The sequence below is a fragment of the Mobula birostris genome, chromosome 2 (assembly GCF_030028105.1).
Source record: "Mobula birostris isolate sMobBir1 chromosome 2, sMobBir1.hap1, whole genome shotgun sequence".
Lineage (NCBI taxonomy): Eukaryota > Metazoa > Chordata > Chondrichthyes > Myliobatiformes > Myliobatidae > Mobula > Mobula birostris.
This window is the reverse complement of record NC_092371.1, coordinates 90,595,477-90,620,446: the sequence shown is the minus strand read 5'-3', so window position 1 is coordinate 90,620,446 and position 24,970 is coordinate 90,595,477.

Below are 24,970 nucleotides of genomic sequence, written 5' to 3'. Positions count from 1 at the left end.
CGTCACACAGCAGTTCAGTGTGTTCGCCGTCACACCATAGGTCAGTGAGTTCACAGTCACACAGTAGGTCAGTGTGCTCACTGTCACACAGTAGTTCAGTGTGTTCACAGTCACACAGTAGGTCAGTGTGATCACAGATCAGTGTGTTCACGGTCACACAGTAGTTCCGTTTGTTCACTGTCACACAGTAGGGCAGTGTGCTCACAGTCACACAGTAGGTCTGTTTGTTCACCTTCACACAGTAGGTCAGTGTGTTCACAGTCACACAGTATTTCAGCGTGTTCACATTCACACAGTAGGTCAGTGTGATCACAGTCATGCAGTAGGTCAGTGTGTTCACAGTCACACTGCAGTTCAGTGTGTTCACTGTCACATAGCCGATCAATGTGTTCACAGTCAGACGGTAGTTCAGTGTTTTCAGTGTCACACAGCAGTTCAGTGTGTTCGCAGTCACACAGTAGTTCAGTGTTTTCAGATTCACACAGTAGGTCTGTGTGTTCACATTCACACAGTAGATCAGTGTTCACTGTTGCACAGTGGCTCAGTGTGTTCACAGTCACACAGTAGTTCAGTATGTTCACTGTCAGACAGTTGTTCTGTGTGTTCACAGTCACACACTAGGTCTGTGTGATTACAGTCACACAGTACGTATGTGTGATCACCGTCACACAGCAAGTCAGTGTGTTCACCTTCACACAGTAGTTCACTGAGTTCACTGTCACACAGTAGATCAGAGTGTTCACTGTCACACAGTAGTTCAGTGTGTTCACAGTCATGCAGTAGGTCAGTGTGTTCACAGTCACACTGCTGTTCAGTGTGATCACCGTCACACACTAGTTCTGTGCGTTCACAGTCACACACTAGAACTGTGTGATCACAGTCACACAGAACGTCTGTGTGATCACCGTCACAAAGCAAGTCAGTGTGTTCACCCTCACGCAGTAGTTCAGTGTGTTCACTGTCACACAGTAGTTCAGTGTGTTCACTGTCACACAGTAGTTCAGTGTTTTTAGCGTCACACAGCAGTTCAGTGTGTTCGCCGTCACACCATAGGTCAGTGAGTTCACAGTCACACAGTAGGTCAGTGTGCTCACTGTCACACAGTAGTTCAGTGTGTTCACAGTCACACAGTAGGTCAGTGTGATCACAGATCAGTGTGTTCACGGTCACACAGTAGTTCCGTTTGTTCACTGTCACACAGTAGGGCAGTGTGCTCACAGTCACACAGTAGGTCTGTTTGTTCACCTTCACACAGTAGGTCAGTGTGTTCACAGTCACACAGTATTTCAGCGTGTTCACATTCACACAGTAGGTCAGTGTGATCACAGTCATGCAGTAGGTCAGTGTGTTCACAGTCACACTGCAGTTCAGTGTGTTCACTGTCACATAGCCGATCAATGTGTTCACAGTCAGACGGTAGTTCAGTGTTTTCAGTGTCACACAGCAGTTCAGTGTGTTCGCAGTCACACAGTAGTTCAGTGTTTTCAGATTCACACAGTAGGTCTGTGTGTTCACATTCACACAGTAGATCAGTGTTCACTGTTGCACAGTGGCTCAGTGTGTTCACCGTCACACAGTAGTTCAGTATGTTCACTGTCAGACAGTTGTTCTGTGTGTTCACAGTCACACACTAGGTCTGTGTGATTACAGTCACACAGTACGTATGTGTGATCACCGTCACACAGCAAGTCAGTGTGTTCACCTTCACACAGTAGTTCACTGAGTTCACTGTCACACAGTAGATCAGAGTGTTCACTGTCACACAGTAGTTCAGTGTGTTCACAGTCATGCAGTAGGTCAGTGTGTTCACAGTCACACTGCTGTTCAGTGTGATCACCGTCACACACTAGTTCTGTGCGTTCACAGTCACACACTAGAACTGTGTGATCACAGTCACACAGAACGTCTGTGTGATCACCGTCACAAAGCAAGTCAGTGTGTTCACCCTCACGCAGTAGTTCAGTGTGTTCACTGTCACACAGTAGTTCAGTGTGTTCACTGTCACACAGTAGTTCAGTGTTTTTAGCGTCACACAGCAGTTCAGTGTGTTCGCCGTCACACCATAGGTCAGTGTGTTCACAGTCACACAGTAGGTCAGTGTGCTCACTGTCACACAGTAGTTCAATGTGTTCACAGTCACACAGTAGGTCAGTGTGATCACAGTCACACAGCAAGTCAGGGTCTTCACCTTCACACAGTCGTTCAGTGTGTTCACGGTCACACAGTAGTTCCATTTGTTCACTGTCACACAGTAGGGCAGTGTGCTCACAGTCACACAGTAGGTCTGTTTGTTCACCTTCACACAGTAGGTCAGTGTGTTCACAGTCACACAGTATTTCAGTGTGTTCACATTCACACAGTAGGTCAGTGTGCTCACTGTCACACAGCAGGTCAGTGTGTTTACTGTCACACAGTAGTTCAGTGTGTTGACAGTTACACAGTGTGGCAGTGTATTCACAGTATCACAGAATTTCAGTGTGTTCACTGTCACACTGTAGGTCAGTGTGTTCACAGTCACATGGTAGGTCAGTGTGTTCACTGTCACACAGTAGGTCACTGTGTACACAGTCACTCTGTAGGTCAGTGTGTTCACATTCAAACAGTAGGTCAGTGTGCTCACTGTCACACAGCAGTTCTGTCTGTTCACTGTCACACAGCTGATCAGTGTGTTCACAGTCACACAGTAGTTCAGTGTTTTCAGAGTCAAACTGTAGGTCAGTGTGTTCACAGTCACAAAGTAGGTCAGTGTGTTCACAGTCACACAGTAGGTCAGTGTGTTCACCTTCACACAGTAGTGCAATGTGTTAACAGTCACACAGTAGATCAGTGTGTTAACCATTACACAGTAGGTCAGTGTGATCACAGTCATACAGTGGGTCAGTGTGTTCACAGTCACTCTGCAGTTCAGTGTGTTCACAGTCACACAGTAGTTCAGTGTTTTCAGCGTTACACAGCAGTTCAGTGTGTTCGCAGTCACAGAATAGGTCAGTGTGTTCACAGTCACACAGTAGGTCAGTGTGTTCACCGTCACACAGTAGGACACTGTGTTCACAGTCACACAGTAAGTAAGTGTGATCACAGTCACACAGTAGGTCAGTGTGTTCACAGTCACTCTGCAGTTCAGTGTGTTCACAGTCACACAGCAGGTCAGTGTGTTGGCCGTCACACCATAGGTCAGTGTGTTCACCTTCACACAGTAGGTCAGTGTGTTGACAGTCACAGTAGTTCAGTTTGTTCACCGTCACACAGTAGGTCATTGTGTTCACAGTCACACAGCCGGTCAGTGTGTTCACAGACACACAGTAGTTCAGTGTTTTCACTGTCACACAGGTGATCAGTGTGTTCACGGTCACACAGTAGGTCAGACTGTTCACTTTCACACAGAAGGTCAGTGTGTTGATCGTCACACAGTAGTTCAGTGTGTTCACAGTCAGACAGTAGTTCTGTGCGTTCACAGTCACACACTAGAACTCTGTGATCACAGTCACACAGAACGTCTGTGTGATCACCGTCACACAGCAAGTCAGTGTGTTCACCCTCACGCAGTAGTTCAGTGTGTTCACTGTCACACAGTAGTTCAGTGTGTTCACAGTCACACAGTAGGTCAGTGTGATCAGAGACATACAGTGGGTCAGTGCGTTCACAGTCACTCTGCAGTTCAGTGTATTCACAGTCACACAGTAGTTAAGTGTTTTCAGCGTCACACAGCAGTTCAGTGTGTTCGCAGTCACAGAATAGGTCAGTGTGTTCACAGTCACACAGTAGGTCACTGTGTTCACCGTCACACAGTAGGACACTGTGTTCACAGTGACACAGTAAGTAAGTGTGTTCACAGTCACACAGCAGGACAGTGTGTTGGCCGTCACACCATATGTCAGTGTGTTCACAGTCACACAGTAGGTCAGTGTGTTCACTGTCACACAGTAGGGCAGTGTGCTCACAGTCACACAGTAGGTCCATTTGTTCACCTTCACACAGTAGGTCAGTGTGTACACAGTCACACCATAGGTCTTCTGATCACCGTCACACAGTAGGTCAGAGTGTTCAGTGTCACACAGTAGGTCAGTGTATTCACCGTCACTCAGTAGTTCAGTGTGTTCACTGTCACACAGTAGTTCAGTGTTTTCAGAGCCACTGTGTAGGTCTGTGTGTTCATATTCACTCAGTAGGTCAGTGTGCTCACTGTCACACAGCAGGTCAGTGTGTTTACTGTCACACAGTAGTTCAGTGTTTTCAGAGTCACACAGTAGGTCATGGTGTTCACAGTCACACAGTAGGTCAGTGTGATCACCGTCACACAGTAGGTCAGTGTGTTCACAGTCACACAGTAGATCAGTGTTCTCTGTTGCACAGTAGTTCAGTGTGATCACAGTCACACAGTAGGTCAGCGTGTTCACAGTCACACAATAGTTCAGTGTGCTCACAGTCAAACAGTAGGTCAGTGTGTTCACCTTCACACAGTAGTTCAGTGTGTTGAGAGACACACAGTATGGCAGTGTGTTCACAGTCTCACAGTATTTCAGAGTGTGGTCACAGTCACACAGTAGGTCAGTGTGATCACAGTCACACAGTAGGTCTGTGTGTTCACTGTCACACAGTAGGTCAGTGTGTTCACAGTCACACAGCTGGTCAGTGTTTTCACAGTCTCACAGTATTTCAGTGTGTTCACAGTCACACAGCCGGTCAGTGTTTTCACAGTCTCACAGTATTTCAGTGTGTTCACTGTCACACAGTAGGTCTGTGTGTTCACAGTCACACAGTAGTTCAGAATGTTCACTGTCACACAGTAATTCTGAGTGTTCACAGACACACCATAGTTCTGTTTGTTCACTTTCACACAGTAGCTCAGTATGTTCACAGTCACACAGGAGGTCAGAGTGTTCACAGTCACACAGCAGGTCAGTGTGTTCACTGGCACACAGTCGGTCAGTGTTCTCACAGTCACACAGTAGGTCCGTTTGTTCACCTTCACACAGTAGGTCAGTGTGTTCACAGTCACGCAGTAGCTCAGTGTGTTCACAGTCACACAGTAGGTTTTGTGTGTTCACAGTCACACAGTAGGTCACTGTATTCACAGTCACACAGCAGGTCAGTGTGTTCTTAGTCACACAGTAGGTCAGTGTGTTCACAGTCACACAGTAGGTCAGTGTGTTCGCAGTCACAGAATAGGTCAGTGTGTTCACAGTCACACAGTAGGTCAGTGTGTTCACCGTCACACAGTAGGACACTGTGTTCACAGTCACACAGTAAGTAAGTGTGATCACAGTCACACAGTAGGTCAGTGTTTTCACAGTTACATAGTAGTTCAGTGTACTGACAGTCACACAGTACGTCAGTGTGTTCACAGTCACACAGCAGGTCAGTGTGTTGGCCGTCACACCATAGGTCAGTGTGTTCACCTTCACACAGTAGGTCAGTGTGTTGACAGTCACAGTAGTTCAGTTTGTTCACCGTCACACAGTAGGTCATTGTGTTCACAGTCACACAGCCGGTCAGTGTGTTCACAGACACACAGTAGTTCAGTGTTTTCACTGTCACACAGGTGATCAGTGTGTTGACGGTCACACAGTAGGTCAGACTGTTCACTTTCACACAGAAGGTCAGTGTGTTGATCGTCACACAGTAGTTCAGTGTGTTCACAGTCAGACAGTAGTTCTGTGCGTTCACAGTCACACACTAGAACTCTGTGATCACAGTCACACAGAACGTCTGTGTGATCACCGTCACACAGCAAGTCAGTGTGTTCACCCTCACGCAGTAGTTCAGTGTGTTCACTGTCACACAGTAGTTCAGTGTGTTCACAGTCACACAGTAGGTCAGTGTGATCAGAGACATACAGTGGGTCAGTGCGTTCACAGTCACTCTGCAGTTCAGTGTATTCACAGTCACACAGTAGTTAAGTGTTTTCAGCGTCACACAGCAGTTCAGTGTGTTCGCAGTCACAGAATAGGTCAGTGTGTTCACAGTCACACAGTAGGTCACTGTGTTCACCGTCACACAGTAGGACACTGTGTTCACAGTGACACAGTAAGTAAGTGTGTTCACAGTCACACAGCAGGACAGTGTGTTGGCCGTCACACCATATGTCAGTGTGTTCACAGTCACACAGTAGGTCAGTGTGTTCACTGTCACACAGTAGGGCAGTGTGCTCACAGTCACACAGTAGGTCCATTTGTTCACCTTCACACAGTAGGTCAGTGTGTACACAGTCACACCATAGGTCTTCTGATCACCGTCACACAGTAGGTCAGAGTGTTCAGTGTCACACAGTAGGTCAGTGTATTCACCGTCACTCAGTAGTTCAGTGTGTTCACTGTCACACAGTAGTTCAGTGTTTTCAGAGCCACTGTGTAGGTCTGTGTGTTCATATTCACTCAGTAGGTCAGTGTGCTCACTGTCACACAGCAGGTCAGTGTGTTTACTGTCACACAGTAGTTCAGTGTTTTCAGAGTCACACAGTAGGTCAGTGTGTTTACTGTCACTCAGCCAATCAGTGTGCTCACAGTCACACAGTAGTTCAGTGTTTTCAGAGTCACACAGTAGGTCATTGTGTTCACAGTCACACAGTAGGTCAGTGTGATCACCGTCACACAGTAGGTCAGTGTGTTCACAGTCACACAGTAGATCAGTGTTCTCTGTTGCACAGTAGTTCAGTGTGATCACAGTCACACAGTAGGTCAGCGTGTTCACAGTCACACAATAGTTCAGTGTGCTCACAGTCAAACAGTAGGTCAGTGTGTTCACCTTCACACAGTAGTTCAGTGTGTTGAGAGACACACAGTATGGCAGTGTGTTCACAGTCTCACAGTATTTCAGAGTGTTCACATTCACACAGTAGGTCAGTGTGCTCACTGTCACACAGCAGGTCAGTGTGTTTACTGTCACACAGTAGTTCAGTGTTTTCAGAGTCACACAGTAGGTCAGTGTGTTCACAGCCACACATTAGGTCAGTGTGTTTACTGTCACTCAGCCGATCAGTGTGTTCACAGTCACACAGTAGTTCAGTGTTTTCAGAGTCACACAGTAGATCAATGTGTTCACAGTCACACAATAGTTCAGAGTGTTCCCTTTCACACAGTAGTTCAGTGTGTTGACAGTCACACAGTAGGGAAGTGTGATCACAGTCTCACAGTATTTCAGTGTGTTAACTGCCACACAGAAGGTCAGTGTGTTCACTGTCACACAATAGATCAGTGTGTTCACCGTCACACAGTAAGTCAGTGTGTTCACAGTAGGCCAGTGTGATCACAGTCACAGAGTAGGTCAGTGTTTTCACAGTCACACAGTAGTTCAGTTTGCTCACAGTTGCACTGTAATTCTGTGTGTTCACAGTCACACCATAGGTCGGTGTGTTCACTGTCACACAGTCGGTCAGTGTGTTCACAGTCACACAGCAGGTCAGTGTGTTCACTGTCACACAGTAGGTCAGTGTACTCACAGTCACATAGTAGATCAGTGTGTTCACAGTCACACAGTAGGTTTTGTGTGTTCACAGTCACATAGTAGGTCCGTCTGTTCACTGTCACACAGTAGGTACGTTTGTTCACCTTCACACAGTAGGTCAGTGTGTTCACAGTCACGCAGTAGGTCAGAGTGTTCACAGTCACACAGTAGGTTTTGTGTGTTCACAGTCACACAGTAGGTCCGTCTGTTCACTGTCACACAGTAGATCACTGTCACAATCTACGTCAGTGTCTTCACATTTACACAGTAGGTCAGTGTGTTCACTGTCACACAGCCGTTCTGTGTGTTCACTGTCACACAGCTGATCAGTGTGTTCACTGTCACACAGTAGGTTAGTGTGTTCACTGTCACACAGCTGTTCTGTGTGTTCACTGTCACACAGCTGATCAGTGTGTTCACAGTCACACAGTAGGTCAGTGTGTTCACCTTCACACAGTAGTGCAATGTGTTAACAGTCACACAGTAGATCAGTGTGTTAACCATTACACAGTAGGTCAGTGTGATCACAGTCATACAGTGGGTCAGTGTGTTCACAGTCACTCTGCAGTTCAGTGTGTTCACAGTCACACAGTAGTTCAGTGTTTTCAGCGTTACACAGCAGTTCAGTGTGTTCGCAGTCACAGAATAGGTCAGTGTGTTCACAGTCACACAGTAGGTCAGTGTGTTCACCGTCACACAGTAGGACACTGTGTTCACAGTCACACAGTAAGTAAGTGTGATCACAGTCACACAGTAGGTCAGTGTGTTCACAGTCACTCTGCAGTTCAGTGTGTTCACAGTCACACAGCAGGTCAGTGTGTTGGCCGTCACACCATAGGTCAGTGTGTTCACCTTCACACAGTAGGTCAGTGTGTTGACAGTCACAGTAGTTCAGTTTGTTCACCGTCACACAGTAGGTCATTGTGTTCACAGTCACACAGCCGGTCAGTGTGTTCACAGACACACAGTAGTTCAGTGTTTTCACTGTCACACAGGTGATCAGTGTGTTGACGGTCACACAGTAGGTCAGACTGTTCACTTTCACACAGAAGGTCAGTGTGTTGATCGTCACACAGTAGTTCAGTGTGTTCACAGTCAGACAGTAGTTCTGTGCGTTCACAGTCACACACTAGAACTCTGTGATCACAGTCACACAGAACGTCTGTGTGATCACCGTCACACAGCAAGTCAGTGTGTTCACCCTCACGCAGTAGTTCAGTGTGTTCACTGTCACACAGTAGTTCAGTGTGTTCACAGTCACACAGTAGGTCAGTGTGATCAGAGACATACAGTGGGTCAGTGCGTTCACAGTCACTCTGCAGTTCAGTGTATTCACAGTCACACAGTAGTTAAGTGTTTTCAGCGTCACACAGCAGTTCAGTGTGTTCGCAGTCACAGAATAGGTCAGTGTGTTCACAGTCACACAGTAGGTCACTGTGTTCACCGTCACACAGTAGGACACTGTGTTCACAGTGACACAGTAAGTAAGTGTGTTCACAGTCACACAGCAGGACAGTGTGTTGGCCGTCACACCATATGTCAGTGTGTTCACAGTCACACAGTAGGTCAGTGTGTTCACTGTCACACAGTAGGGCAGTGTGCTCACAGTCACACAGTAGGTCCATTTGTTCACCTTCACACAGTAGGTCAGTGTGTACACAGTCACACCATAGGTCTTCTGATCACCGTCACACAGTAGGTCAGAGTGTTCAGTGTCACACAGTAGGTCAGTGTATTCACCGTCACTCAGTAGTTCAGTGTGTTCACTGTCACACAGTAGTTCAGTGTTTTCAGAGCCACTGTGTAGGTCTGTGTGTTCATATTCACTCAGTAGGTCAGTGTGCTCACTGTCACACAGCAGGTCAGTGTGTTTACTGTCACACAGTAGTTCAGTGTTTTCAGAGTCACACAGTAGGTCAGTGTGTTTACTGTCACTCAGCCAATCAGTGTGCTCACAGTCACACAGTAGTTCAGTGTTTTCAGAGTCACACAGTAGGTCATTGTGTTCACAGTCACACAGTAGGTCAGTGTGATCACCGTCACACAGTAGGTCAGTGTGTTCACAGTCACACAGTAGATCAGTGTTCTCTGTTGCACAGTAGTTCAGTGTGATCACAGTCACACAGTAGGTCAGCGTGTTCACAGTCACACAATAGTTCAGTGTGCTCACAGTCAAACAGTAGGTCAGTGTGTTCACCTTCACACAGTAGTTCAGTGTGTTGAGAGACACACAGTATGGCAGTGTGTTCACAGTCTCACAGTATTTCAGAGTGTTCACATTCACACAGTAGGTCAGTGTGCTCACTGTCACACAGCAGGTCAGTGTGTTTACTGTCACACAGTAGTTCAGTGTTTTCAGAGTCACACAGTAGGTCAGTGTGTTCACAGCCACACATTAGGTCAGTGTGTTTACTGTCACTCAGCCGATCAGTGTGTTCACAGTCACACAGTAGTTCAGTGTTTTCAGAGTCACACAGTAGATCAATGTGTTCACAGTCACACAATAGTTCAGAGTGTTCCCTTTCACACAGTAGTTCAGTGTGTTGACAGTCACACAGTAGGGAAGTGTGATCACAGTCTCACAGTATTTCAGTGTGTTAACTGCCACACAGAAGGTCAGTGTGTTCACTGTCACACAATAGATCAGTGTGTTCACCGTCACACAGTAAGTCAGTGTGTTCACAGTAGGCCAGTGTGATCACAGTCACAGAGTAGGTCAGTGTTTTCACAGTCACACAGTAGTTCAGTTTGCTCACAGTTGCACTGTAATTCTGTGTGTTCACAGTCACACCATAGTTCGGTGTGTTCACTGTCACACAGTCGGTCAGTGTGTTCACAGTCACACAGCAGGTCAGTGTGTTCACTGTCACACAGTAGGTCAGTGTACTCACAGTCACATAGTAGATCAGTGTGTTCACAGTCACACAGTAGGTTTTGTGTGTTCACAGTCACATAGTAGGTCCGTCTGTTCACTGTCACACAGTAGGTACGTTTGTTCACCTTCACACAGTAGGTCAGTGTGTTCACAGTCACGCAGTAGGTCAGAGTGTTCACAGTCACACAGTAGGTTTTGTGTGTTCACAGTCACACAGTAGGTCCGTCTGTTCACTGTCACACAGTAGATCACTGTCACAATCTACGTCAGTGTCTTCACATTTACACAGTAGGTCAGTGTGTTCACTGTCACACAGCCGTTCTGTGTGTTCACTGTCACACAGCTGATCAGTGTGTTCACCGTCACACAGTAGGTTAGTGTGTTCACTGTCACACAGCTGTTCTGTGTGTTCACTGTCACACAGCTGATCAGTGTGTTCACAGTCACACAGTAGGTCTTTGTGCTCACCATCACACAGTAGTTCAGTGTGTTCACCTTCATACAGTAGGTCAGTGTGGTCACAGTCACACAGTAGGTCAGTGTGATCACAGTCACACAGTAGGTCTGTGTGTTCACTGTCACACAGTAGGTCAGTGTGTTCACAGTCACACAGCCGGTCAGTGTTTTCACAGTCTCACAGTATTTCAGTGTGTTCACAGTCACACAGCCGGTCAGTGTTTTCACAGTCTCACAGTATTTCAGTGTGTTCACTGTCACACAGTAGGTCTGTGTGTTCACAGTCACACAGTAGTTCAGAATGTTCACTGTCACACAGTAATTCTGAGTGTTCACAGACACACCATAGTTCTGTTTGTTCACTTTCACACAGTAGCTCAGTATGTTCACAGTCACACAGGAGGTCAGAGTGTTCACAGTCACACAGCAGGTCAGTGTGTTCACTGGCACACAGTCGGTCAGTGTTCTCACAGTCACACAGTAGGTCCGTTTGTTCACCTTCACACAGTAGGTCAGTGTGTTCACAGTCACACAGTAGTTCAGTGTTTTCAGAGTCAAACTGTAGGTCAGTGTGTTCACAGTCACAAAGTAGGTCAGTGTGTTCACAGTCACACAGTAGGTCAGTGTGTTCACCTTCACACAGTAGTGCAATGTGTTAACAGTCACACAGTAGATCAGTGTGTTAACCATTACACAGTAGGTCAGTGTGATCACAGTCATACAGTGGGTCAGTGTGTTCACAGTCACTCTGCAGTTCAGTGTGTTCACAGTCACACAGTAGTTCAGTGTTTTCAGCGTTACACAGCAGTTCAGTGTGTTCGCAGTCACAGAATAGGTCAGTGTGTTCACAGTCACACAGTAGGTCAGTGTGTTCACCGTCACACAGTAGGACACTGTGTTCACAGTCACACAGTAAGTAAGTGTGATCACAGTCACACAGTAGGTCAGTGTGTTCACAGTCACTCTGCAGTTCAGTGTGTTCACAGTCACACAGCAGGTCAGTGTGTTGGCCGTCACACCATAGGTCAGTGTGTTCACCTTCACACAGTAGGTCAGTGTGTTGACAGTCACAGTAGTTCAGTTTGTTCACCGTCACACAGTAGGTCATTGTGTTCACAGTCACACAGCCGGTCAGTGTGTTCACAGACACACAGTAGTTCAGTGTTTTCACTGTCACACAGGTGATCAGTGTGTTGACGGTCACACAGTAGGTCAGACTGTTCACTTTCACACAGAAGGTCAGTGTGTTGATCGTCACACAGTAGTTCAGTGTGTTCACAGTCAGACAGTAGTTCTGTGCGTTCACAGTCACACACTAGAACTCTGTGATCACAGTCACACAGAACGTCTGTGTGATCACCGTCACACAGCAAGTCAGTGTGTTCACCCTCACGCAGTAGTTCAGTGTGTTCACTGTCACACAGTAGTTCAGTGTGTTCACAGTCACACAGTAGGTCAGTGTGATCAGAGACATACAGTGGGTCAGTGCGTTCACAGTCACTCTGCAGTTCAGTGTATTCACAGTCACACAGTAGTTAAGTGTTTTCAGCGTCACACAGCAGTTCAGTGTGTTCGCAGTCACAGAATAGGTCAGTGTGTTCACAGTCACACAGTAGGTCACTGTGTTCACCGTCACACAGTAGGACACTGTGTTCACAGTGACACAGTAAGTAAGTGTGTTCACAGTCACACAGCAGGACAGTGTGTTGGCCGTCACACCATATGTCAGTGTGTTCACAGTCACACAGTAGGTCAGTGTGTTCACTGTCACACAGTAGGGCAGTGTGCTCACAGTCACACAGTAGGTCCATTTGTTCACCTTCACACAGTAGGTCAGTGTGTACACAGTCACACCATAGGTCTTCTGATCACCGTCACACAGTAGGTCAGAGTGTTCAGTGTCACACAGTAGGTCAGTGTATTCACCGTCACTCAGTAGTTCAGTGTGTTCACTGTCACACAGTAGTTCAGTGTTTTCAGAGCCACTGTGTAGGTCTGTGTGTTCATATTCACTCAGTAGGTCAGTGTGCTCACTGTCACACAGCAGGTCAGTGTGTTTACTGTCACACAGTAGTTCAGTGTTTTCAGAGTCACACAGTAGGTCAGTGTGTTTACTGTCACTCAGCCAATCAGTGTGCTCACAGTCACACAGTAGTTCAGTGTTTTCAGAGTCACACAGTAGGTCATTGTGTTCACAGTCACACAGTAGGTCAGTGTGATCACCGTCACACAGTAGGTCAGTGTGTTCACAGTCACACAGTAGATCAGTGTTCTCTGTTGCACAGTAGTTCAGTGTGATCACAGTCACACAGTAGGTCAGCGTGTTCACAGTCACACAATAGTTCAGTGTGCTCACAGTCAAACAGTAGGTCAGTGTGTTCACCTTCACACAGTAGTTCAGTGTGTTGAGAGACACACAGTATGGCAGTGTGTTCACAGTCTCACAGTATTTCAGAGTGTTCACATTCACACAGTAGGTCAGTGTGCTCACTGTCACACAGCAGGTCAGTGTGTTTACTGTCACACAGTAGTTCAGTGTTTTCAGAGTCACACAGTAGGTCAGTGTGTTCACAGCCACACATTAGGTCAGTGTGTTTACTGTCACTCAGCCGATCAGTGTGTTCACAGTCACACAGTAGTTCAGTGTTTTCAGAGTCACACAGTAGATCAATGTGTTCACAGTCACACAATAGTTCAGAGTGTTCCCTTTCACACAGTAGTTCAGTGTGTTGACAGTCACACAGTAGGGAAGTGTGATCACAGTCTCACAGTATTTCAGTGTGTTAACTGCCACACAGAAGGTCAGTGTGTTCACTGTCACACAATAGATCAGTGTGTTCACCGTCACACAGTAAGTCAGTGTGTTCACAGTAGGCCAGTGTGATCACAGTCACAGAGTAGGTCAGTGTTTTCACAGTCACACAGTAGTTCAGTTTGCTCACAGTTGCACTGTAATTCTGTGTGTTCACAGTCACACCATAGTTCGGTGTGTTCACTGTCACACAGTCGGTCAGTGTGTTCACAGTCACACAGCAGGTCAGTGTGTTCACTGTCACACAGTAGGTCAGTGTACTCACAGTCACATAGTAGATCAGTGTGTTCACAGTCACACAGTAGGTTTTGTGTGTTCACAGTCACATAGTAGGTCCGTCTGTTCACTGTCACACAGTAGGTACGTTTGTTCACCTTCACACAGTAGGTCAGTGTGTTCACAGTCACGCAGTAGGTCAGAGTGTTCACAGTCACACAGTAGGTTTTGTGTGTTCACAGTCACACAGTAGGTCCGTCTGTTCACTGTCACACAGTAGATCACTGTCACAATCTACGTCAGTGTCTTCACATTTACACAGTAGGTCAGTGTGTTCACTGTCACACAGCCGTTCTGTGTGTTCACTGTCACACAGCTGATCAGTGTGTTCACCGTCACACAGTAGGTTAGTGTGTTCACTGTCACACAGCTGTTCTGTGTGTTCACTGTCACACAGCTGATCAGTGTGTTCACAGTCACACAGTAGGTCTTTGTGCTCACCATCACACAGTAGTTCAGTGTGTTCACCTTCATACAGTAGGTCAGTGTGGTCACAGTCACACAGTAGGTCAGTGTGATCACAGTCACACAGTAGGTCTGTGTGTTCACTGTCACACAGTAGGTCAGTGTGTTCACAGTCACACAGCCGGTCAGTGTTTTCACAGTCTCACAGTATTTCAGTGTGTTCACAGTCACACAGCCGGTCAGTGTTTTCACAGTCTCACAGTATTTCAGTGTGTTCACTGTCACACAGTAGGTCTGTGTGTTCACAGTCACACAGTAGTTCAGAATGTTCACTGTCACACAGTAATTCTGAGTGTTCACAGACACACCATAGTTCTGTTTGTTCACTTTCACACAGTAGCTCAGTATGTTCACAGTCACACAGGAGGTCAGAGTGTTCACAGTCACACAGCAGGTCAGTGTGTTCACTGGCACACAGTCGGTCAGTGTTCTCACAGTCACACAGTAGGTCCGTTTGTTCACCTTCACACAGTAGGTCAGTGTGTTCACAGTCACGCAGTAGCTCAGTGTGTTCACAGTCACACAGTAGGTTTTGTGTGTTCACAGTCACACAGTAGGTCACTGTATTCACAGTCACACAGCAGGTCAGTGTGTTCTTAGTCACACAGTAGGTCAGTGTGTTCACAGTCACACAGTAGGTCAGTGTGTTCACAGTCACACAGTAGGTCAGTGTGTTCACAGTCACACAGCAGGTCAGTGTATTCACAGTCACACAGCAGGTCAGTGTGTTCTTAGTCACACAGCAGGTCAGTGTGTTCACAGTCACACAGTAGGTCAGTTTGTTCACCGTCACACAGCAGTTCAGTGTGTTCACAGTCACACAGTAGGTCATTGTGTTCACAGTCACACAGCCGGTCAATGTTTTCACAGTCTCACAGTATTTCAGTGTGTTCACTGTCACACAGTAGGTCTGTGTGTTCACGGTCACACAGTACGTCAGAGTATTCACTGTCACACAGCAAGTCAGTGTTTACACCCTCACACAGTAGTTCACTGAGTTCACTGTCACACAGTAGTTCAGAGTGTTCACAGTCACACATAGGTCTGTGTGTTCACCTTCACACAGTAGTTCAGTGTTTTCACAGTCACACAGTAGGTCTGTGTGATCGCAGTAATGCAGCAGGTCAGTGTGTTCACAGTCACACAGTAGGTTTTGTGAGTTCACAGTGACACAGTAGGTCCGTCTGTTCACTGTCACACAGTAGATCACTGTCACAATCCACGTCAGTGTCTTCACATTCACACAGTAGTTCAGTGTGTTAACTGTCACACAGCCGTTCTGTGTGTTCACTGTCACACAGCTGATCAGTGCGTTCACCGTCACACAGTAGGGCAGTGTGTTAACAGTCACACAGTAGTTCAGAGTGTTCACCTTCACACAGTAGGTCAGTGTGGTCACAGTCACACAGTAGGTCATTGTTATCACAGTCACACAGTAGGTCTGTGTGTTCACTGTCTGACAATAGATCAGTGTGTTCACTGTCAACAGTAAGTCAGTGTGTTCACAGTCACACAGTAGGCCAGAGTGATCACAGTTACACAGTAGGTCTGTGTTTTCACAGTCACACAGTAGTTCAATGTGCTCACAGTCACACAATAATTCTGAGTGTTCACAGACACACCATAGTTCAGTTTGTTCACTTTCACACAGTAGGTCAGATTGTTCACAGTCACAGAGCAGATCAGTGTGTTCACTGTCACACCATAGGTCAGTGTGTTCACAGTCACACAGCAGGTCAGTGTGTTCACAGTCACACAGCAGGTCAGTGTGTTCACAGTCACACAGTAGGTCAGTGTGTTCACAGTCACACAGTAGGTCAGTTTGTTCACCGTCACACAGCAGTTCAGTGTGTTCACAGTCACACAGAAGGCCATTGTGTTCACAGTCTCACAGTATTTCAGTGTGTTCACAGTCACACAGCCGGTCAGTGTTTTCACAGTCTCACAGTATTTAAGTGTGTTCACTGTCACACAGTAGGTCTGTGTGTTCACGGTCACACAGTAGGTCAGAGTGTTCACTGTCACACAGTAGGTCAGTGTGTTCACAGTCACACACTAGGTCTGTGTGATCACAGTCACACAGTATGTCTGTGTGATCACCGTCACACAGCAAGTCAGTGTATTCACCCTCACACAGAAGTTCACTGAGTTCACTGTCACACAGTAGGTCAGAGTGTTCACAGTCACACAGTAGGTCAGTGTGTTCACCTTCACACAGTAGTTCAGTGTTTTCACAGTCACACAGTAGGTCAGTGTGTTCACAGTCATGCAGTAGGTCAGTGTGTTCACTGTCACACAGCTGTTCTGTGTGTTCACTGTCACACAGCTGATCAGTGTGTTCACAGTCACACAGTAGGTCTTTGTGCTCACCATCACACAGTAGTTCAGTGTGTTCACCTTCATACAGTAGGTCAGTGTGGTCACAGTCACACAGTAGGTCAGTGTGATCACAGTCACACAGTAGGTCTGTGTGTTCACTGTCACACAGTAGGTCAGTGTGTTCACAGTCACACAGCCGGTCAGTGTTTTCACAGTCTCACAGTATTTCAGTGTGTTCACAGTCACACAGCCGGTCAGTGTTTTCACAGTCTCACAGTATTTCAGTGTGTTCACTGTCACACAGTAGGTCTGTGTGTTCACAGTCACACAGTAGTTCAGAATGTTCACTGTCACACAGTAATTCTGAGTGTTCACAGACACACCATAGTTCTGTTTGTTCACTTTCACACAGTAGCTCAGTATGTTCACAGTCACACAGGAGGTCAGAGTGTTCACAGTCACACAGCAGGTCAGTGTGTTCACTGGCACACAGTCGGTCAGTGTTCTCACAGTCACACAGTAGGTCCGTTTGTTCACCTTCACACAGTAGGTCAGTGTGTTCACAGTCACGCAGTAGCTCAGTGTGTTCACAGTCACACAGTAGGTTTTGTGTGTTCACAGTCACACAGTAGGTCACTGTATTCACAGTCACACAGCAGGTCAGTGTGTTCTTAGTCACACAGTAGGTCAGTGTGTTCACAGTCACACAGTAGGTCAGTGTGTTCACAGTCACACAGTAGGTCAGTGTGTTCACAGTCACACAGCAGGTCAGTGTATTCACAGTCACACAGCAGGTCAGTGTGTTCTTAGTCACACAGCAGGTCAGTGTGTTCACAGTCACACAGTAGGTCAGTTTGTTCACCGTCACACAGCAGTTCAGTGTGTTCACAGTCACACAGTAGGTCATTGTGTTCACAGTCACACAGCCGGTCAATGTTTTCACAGTCTCACAGTATTTCAGTGTGTTCACTGTCACACAGTAGGTCTGTGTGTTCACGGTCACACAGTACGTCAGAGTATTCACTGTCACACAGCAAGTCAGTGTTTACACCCTCACACAGTAGTTCACTGAGTTCACTGTCACACAGTAGTTCAGAGTGTTCACAGTCACACATAGGTCTGTGTGTTCACCTTCACACAGTAGTTCAGTGTTTTCACAGTCACACAGTAGGTCTGTGTGATCGCAGTAATGCAGCAGGTCAGTGTGTTCACAGTCACACAGTAGGTTTTGTGAGTTCACAGTGACACAGTAGGTCCGTCTGTTCACTGTCACACAGTAGATCACTGTCACAATCCACGTCAGTGTCTTCACATTCACACAGTAGTTCAGTGTGTTAACTGTCACACAGCCGTTCTGTGTGTTCACTGTCACACAGCTGATCAGTGCGTTCACCGTCACACAGTAGGGCAGTGTGTTAACAGTCACACAGTAGTTCAGAGTGTTCACCTTCACACAGTAGGTCAGTGTGGTCACAGTCACACAGTAGGTCATTTTTATCACAGTCACACAGTAGGTCTGTGTGTTCACTGTCTGACAATAGATCAGTGTGTTCACTGTCAACAGTAAGTCAGTGTGTTCACAGTCACACAGTAGGCCAGAGTGATCACAGTTACACAGTAGGTCTGTGTTTTCACAGTCACACAGTAGTTCAATGTGCTCACAGTCACACAATAATTCTGAGTGTTCACAGACACACCATAGTTCAGTTTGTTCACTTTCACACAGTAGGTCAGATTGTTCACAGTCACAGAGCAGGTCAGTGTGTTCACTGTCACACCATAGGTCAGTGTGTTCACAGTCACACAGCAGGTCAGTGTGTTCACAGTCACACAGTAGGTCAGTGTGTTCACAGTCACACAGTAGGTCAGTTTGTTCACCGTCACACAGCAGTTCAGTGTGTTCACAGTCACACAGAAGGCCATTGTGTTCACAGTCTCACAGTATTTCAGTGTGTTCACAGTCACACAGCCGGTCAGTGTTTTCACAGTCTCACAGTATTTAAGTGTGTTCACTGTCACACAGTAGGTCTGTGTGTTCACGGTCACACAGTAGGTCAGAGTGTTCACTGTCACACAGTAGGTCAGTGTGTTCACAGTCACACACTAGGTCTGTGTGATCACAGTCACACAGTATGTCTGTGTGATCACCGTCACACAGCAAGTCAGTGTATTCACCCTCACACAGTAGTTCACTGAGTTCACTGTCACACAGTAGGTCAGAGTGTTCACAGTCACACAGTAGGTCAGTGTGTTCACCTTCACACAGTAGTTCACTGAGTTCACTGTCACACAGTAGGTCAGAGTGTTCACAGTCACACAGTAGGTCAGTGTGTTCACCTTCACACAGTAGTTCAGTGTTTTCACAGTCACACAGTAGGTCAGTGTGTTCACAGTCATGCAGTAGGTCAGTGTGTTCACAGTCACACTGCAGATCAGTGTGTTCACCGTCACACACTAGTTCTGTGCGTTCACAGTCACACACTAGAACTGTGTAATCACAGTCACACGGAACGTCTGTGTGATCACTGTCACAAAGCAAGTCAGTGTGTTCACCCTCACGCAGTAGTTCAGTGTGCTCACAGTCACACAGTATGTCAGTGTGTTAACCTTCACACAGTAGCTCAGTGGGTTCAGTCACACAGTAGGTCAGTGTGATCACAGTCATCAGTGGGTCAGTGTGTTCACAGTCACTCTGCAGTTCAGTGTGTTCACTGTCACTTAGCCGATTAGTGTGTTCACAGTCACACAGTAGTTCAGTGTTTTCAGCGTCACACAGCAGTTCAGTGTGTTCGCCGTCACACCATAGGTCAGTGAGTTCACAGTCACACAGTAGGTCAGTGTGCTCACTGTCACACAGTAGTTCAGTGTGTTCACAGTCACACAGTAGGTCAGTGTGATCACAGATCAGTGTGTTCACGGTCACACAGTAGTTCCGTTTGTTCACTGTCACACAGTAGGGCAGTGTGCTCACAGTCACACAGTAGGTCTGTTTGTTCACCTTCACACAGTAGGTCAGTGTGTTCACAGTCACACAGTATTTCAGCGTGTTCACATTCACACAGTAGGTCAGTGTGATCACAGTCATGCAGTAGGTCAGTGTGTTCACAGTCACACTGCAGTTCAGTGTGTTCACTGTCACATAGCCGATCAATGTGTTCACAGTCAGACGGTAGTTCAGTGTTTTCAGTGTCACACAGCAGTTCAGTGTGTTCGCAGTCACACAGTAGTTCAGTGTTTTCAGATTCACACAGTAGATCACTGTCACAATCCACGTCAGTGTCTTCACATTCACACAGTAGTTCAGTGTGTTAACTGTCACACAGCCGTTCTGTGTGTTCACTGTCACACAGCTGATCAGTGCGTTCACCGTCACACAGTAGGGCAGTGTGTTAACAGTCACACAGTAGTTCAGAGTGTTCACCTTCACACAGTAGGTCAGTGTGGTCACAGTCACACAGTAGGTCATTGTTATCACAGTCACACAGTAGGTCTGTGTGTTCACTGTCACACAGTAGGTCTGTGTTTTCACAGTCACACAGTAGTTCAATGTGCTCACAGTCACACAATAATTCTGAGTGTTCACAGACACACCATAGTTCAGTTTGTTCACTTTCACACAGTAGGTCAGATTGTTCACAGTCACACAGCAGTTCAGTGTGTTCACTGTCACACAGTAGGTCTGTGTGTTCACGGTCACACAGTAGGTCAGAGTGTTCACTGTCACACAGTAGGTCAGTGTGTTCACCGTCACACAGTAGTTCAGTGTGTTCACAGTCACACACTAGGTCTGTGTGATCACAGTCACACAGTATGTCTGTGAGATCACTGTCACACAGCAAGTCAGTGTATTCACCCTCACACAGTAGTTCACTGAGTTCACTGTCACACAGTAGTTCAGAGTGTTCACAGTCACACAGTAGGTCAGTGTGTTAACCTTCACACAGTAGTTCAGTGGGTTCAGTCACACAGTAGGTCAGTGTGATCACAATCATACAGTGGGTCAGTGTGTTCACAGTCACTCTGCAGTTCAGTGTGTTCACTGTCACTTAGCCGATTACTGTGTTCACAGTCACACAGTAGTTCAGTGTTTTCAGCGTCACACAGCAGTTCAGTGTGTTCGCCGTCACACCATAGGTCAGTGAGTTCACAGTCACACAGTAGGTCAGTGTGCTCACTGTCACACAGTAGTTCAGTCTGTTCACAGTCACACAGTAGGTCAGTGTGATCACAGTCACACAGCAAGTCAGGGTCTTCACCTTCACACAGTAGTTCAGAGTGTTCACCGTCACACAGTAGTTCCGTTTGTTCACTGTCACACAGTAGGGCAGTGTGCTCACAGTCACACAGTAGGTCTGTTTGTTCACCTTCACACAGTAGGTCAGTGTGTTCACAGTCACACAGTATTTCAGTGTGTTCACATTCACACAGTAGGTCAGTGTGATCACAGTCATGCAGTAGGTCAGTGTGTTCACAGTCACATTGCAGTTCAGTGTGTTCACTGTCACATAGACGATCAATGTGTTCACAGTCAGACGGTAGTTCAGTGTTTTCAGTGTCACACAGCAGTTCAGTGTGTTCGCAGTCACACAGTAGTTCAGTATGTTCACTGTCACACTGTGGGTCTGTGTGTTCACAGTCACACACTAGGTCTGTGTGATTACAGTCACACAGTACGTCTGTGTGATCACCGTCACACAGCAAGTCAGTGTGTTCACCCTCACACAGTAGGTCACTGAGTTCACTGTCACACAGTAGTTCAGAGTGTTCACAGTCACACAGTAGGTCTGTGTGTTCACCTTCACACAGTAGTTCAGTGTTTTGTCAGTCACACAGTAGGTCAGTGTGTTCACAGTCACACTTCAGTTCAGTGTGATCACCGTCACACACTAGTTCTGTGCGTTCACAGTCACACACTAGAACTGTATGATCACAGTCACACAGAACATCTGTGTGATCACCGTCACAAAGCAAGTCAGTGTGTTCACCCTCACGCAGTAGTTCAGTGTGTTCACTGTCACACAGTAGTTCAGTGTGTTCACAGTCACACAGTAGGTCAGTGTGTTAACCTTCACACAGTAGTTCAGTGGGTTCACAGTCACACAGTAGGTCAGTGTGTTCACTGTCACACAGCCGTTCTGTGTGTTCACTGTCACACAGCTGATCAGTGTGTTCACAGTCACACAGTAGTTCAGTGTGTTCACCTTCACACAGTAGGTCAGTGTGGTCACAGTCACACAGTAGGTCAGTGTGATCACAGTCACACAGTAGGTCTGTGTGTTCACTGTCACACAGTAGGTCAGTGTGTTCACAGTCACACAGCCGGTCAGTGTTTTCACAGTCTCACAGTATTTCAGTGTGTTCACTGTCACACAGTTGGTCTGTGTGTTCACAGTCACATAGTAGGTCAGAATGTTCACTGTCACACAGTAATTCTGAATGTTCAAAGACACACGATAGTTCTGTTTCTTCACTTTCACACAGTAGGTCAGTAAGTTCACAGTCACACAGCTGGTCAGTGTGTTCACAGTCATACAGGAGGTCAGAGTGTTCACAGTCACACAGCAGGTCAGTGTGTTCACTGGCACACAGTAGGTCAGTGTTCTCACAGTCACACAGTAGGTCCGTTAGTTCACCTTCACACAGTAGGTCAGTGTGTTCACAGTCACGCAGTAGGTCAGTGTATTCACAGTCACGCAGTAGGTTTTGTGTGTTCACAGTCACACAGTAGGTCACTGTATTCACAGTCACACAGTAGGTCAGTGTGTTCACAGTCACACAGTAGGTCAGTGTGTTCACAGTCACACAGCAGGTCAGTGTGATCACGGTCACACAGCAGGTCAGTATGTTCTTATTCACACAGTAGGTCTGTGTTTTCACTGTCACACAGTAGGTCAGTGTGTTCACGGTCACACAGTAGGTCAGTGTGTTCACTGTCTGACAATAGATCAGTGTGTTCACCGTCAACAGTAAGTCAATGTGTTCACAGTCACACAGTAGGCCAGAGTGATCACAGTTACACAGTAGGTCTGTGTTTTCACAGTCACACAGTAGTTCAATGTGCTCACAGTCACACAATAATTCTGAGTGTTCACAGACACACCATAGTTCAGTTTGTTCACTTTCACACAGTAGGTCAGTGTGTTCACTGTCACATCATAGGTCAGTGTGTTCACAGTCACACAGCATGTCAGTGTGTTCACAGTCACACAGCAGGTCAGTGTGTTCACAGTCACACAGTAGGTCAGTGTGTTCACAGTCACACAGTAGGTCAGTTTGTTCACCGTCACACAGCAGTTCAGTGTGTTCACAGTTACACAGTAGGTCATTGTGTTCAGAGTCACACAGCCAGTCAGTGTTTTCGCAGTCTCACAGTATTTAAGTTTGTTCACTGTCACACAGTAGGTCTGTGTCTTCACGGTCACACAGTAGGTCAGAGTGTTCACTGTCACACAGTAGGTCAGTGTGTTCACCGTCACACAGTAGTTCAGTGTGGTCACAGTCACACAGTAGGTCATTGTTATCACAGTCACACAGTAGGTCTGTGTGTTCACTGTCACACAGTAGGTCTGTGTTTTCACAGTCACACAGTAGTTCAATGTGCTCACAGTCACACAATAATTCTGAGTGTTCACAGACACACCATAGTTCAGTTTGTTCACTTTCACACAGTAGGTCAGATTGTTCACAGTCACACAGCAGTTCAGTGTGTTCACTGTCACACAGTAGGTCTGTGTGTTCACGGTCACACAGTAGGTCAGAGTGTTCACTGTCACACAGTAGGTCAGTGTGTTCACCGTCACACAGTAGTTCAGTGTGTTCACAGTCACACACTAGGTCTGTGTGATCACAGTCACACAGTATGTCTGTGAGATCACTGTCACACAGCAAGTCAGTGTATTCACCCTCACACAGTAGTTCACTGAGTTCACTGTCACACAGTAGTTCAGAGTGTTCACAGTCACACAGTAGGTCAGTGTGTTAACCTTCACACAGTAGTTCAGTGGGTTCAGTCACACAGTAGGTCAGTGTGATCACAATCATACAGTGGGTCAGTGTGTTCACAGTCACTCTGCAGTTCAGTGTGTTCACTGTCACTTAGCCGATTACTGTGTTCACAGTCACACAGTAGTTCAGTGTTTTCAGCGTCACACAGCAGTTCAGTGTGTTCGCCGTCACACCATAGGTCAGTGAGTTCACAGTCACACAGTAGGTCAGTGTGCTCACTGTCACACAGTAGTTCAGTCTGTTCACAGTCACACAGTAGGTCAGTGTGATCACAGTCACACAGCAAGTCAGGGTCTTCACCTTCACACAGTAGTTCAGTGTGTTCACCGTCACACAGTAGTTCCGTTTGTTCACTGTCACACAGTAGGGCAGTGTGCTCACAGTCACACAGTAGGTCTGTTTGTTCACCTTCACACAGTAGGTCAGTGTGTTCACAGTCACACAGTATTTCAGTGTGTTCACATTCACACAGTAGGTCAGTGTGATCACAGTCATGCAGTAGGTCAGTGTGTTCACAGTCACATTGCAGTTCAGTGTGTTCACTGTCACATAGACGATCAATGTGTTCACAGTCAGACGGTAGTTCAGTGTTTTCAGTGTCACACAGCAGTTCAGTGTGTTCGCAGTCACACAGTAGTTCAGTATGTTCACTGTCACACTGTGGGTCTGTGTGTTCACAGTCACACACTAGGTCTGTGTGATTACAGTCACACAGTACGTCTGTGTGATCACCGTCACACAGCAAGTCAGTGTGTTCACCCTCACACAGTAGGTCACTGAGTTCACTGTCACACAGTAGTTCAGAGTGTTCACAGTCACACAGTAGGTCTGTGTGTTCACCTTCACACAGTAGTTCAGTGTTTTGTCAGTCACACAGTAGGTCAGTGTGTTCACAGTCACACTTCAGTTCAGTGTGATCACCGTCACACACTAGTTCTGTGCGTTCACAGTCACACACTAGAACTGTATGATCACAGTCACACAGAACATCTGTGTGATCACCGTCACAAAGCAAGTCAGTGTGTTCACCCTCACGCAGTAGTTCAGTGTGTTCACTGTCACACAGTAGTTCAGTGTGTTCACAGTCACACAGTAGGTCAGTGTGTTAACCTTCACACAGTAGTTCAGTGGGTTCACAGTCACACAGTAGGTCAGTGTGTTCACTGTCACACAGCCGTTCTGTGTGTTCACTGTCACACAGCTGATCAGTGTGTTCACAGTCACACAGTAGTTCAGTGTGTTCACCTTCACACAGTAGGTCAGTGTGGTCACAGTCACACAGTAGGTCAGTGTGATCACAGTCACACAGTAGGTCTGTG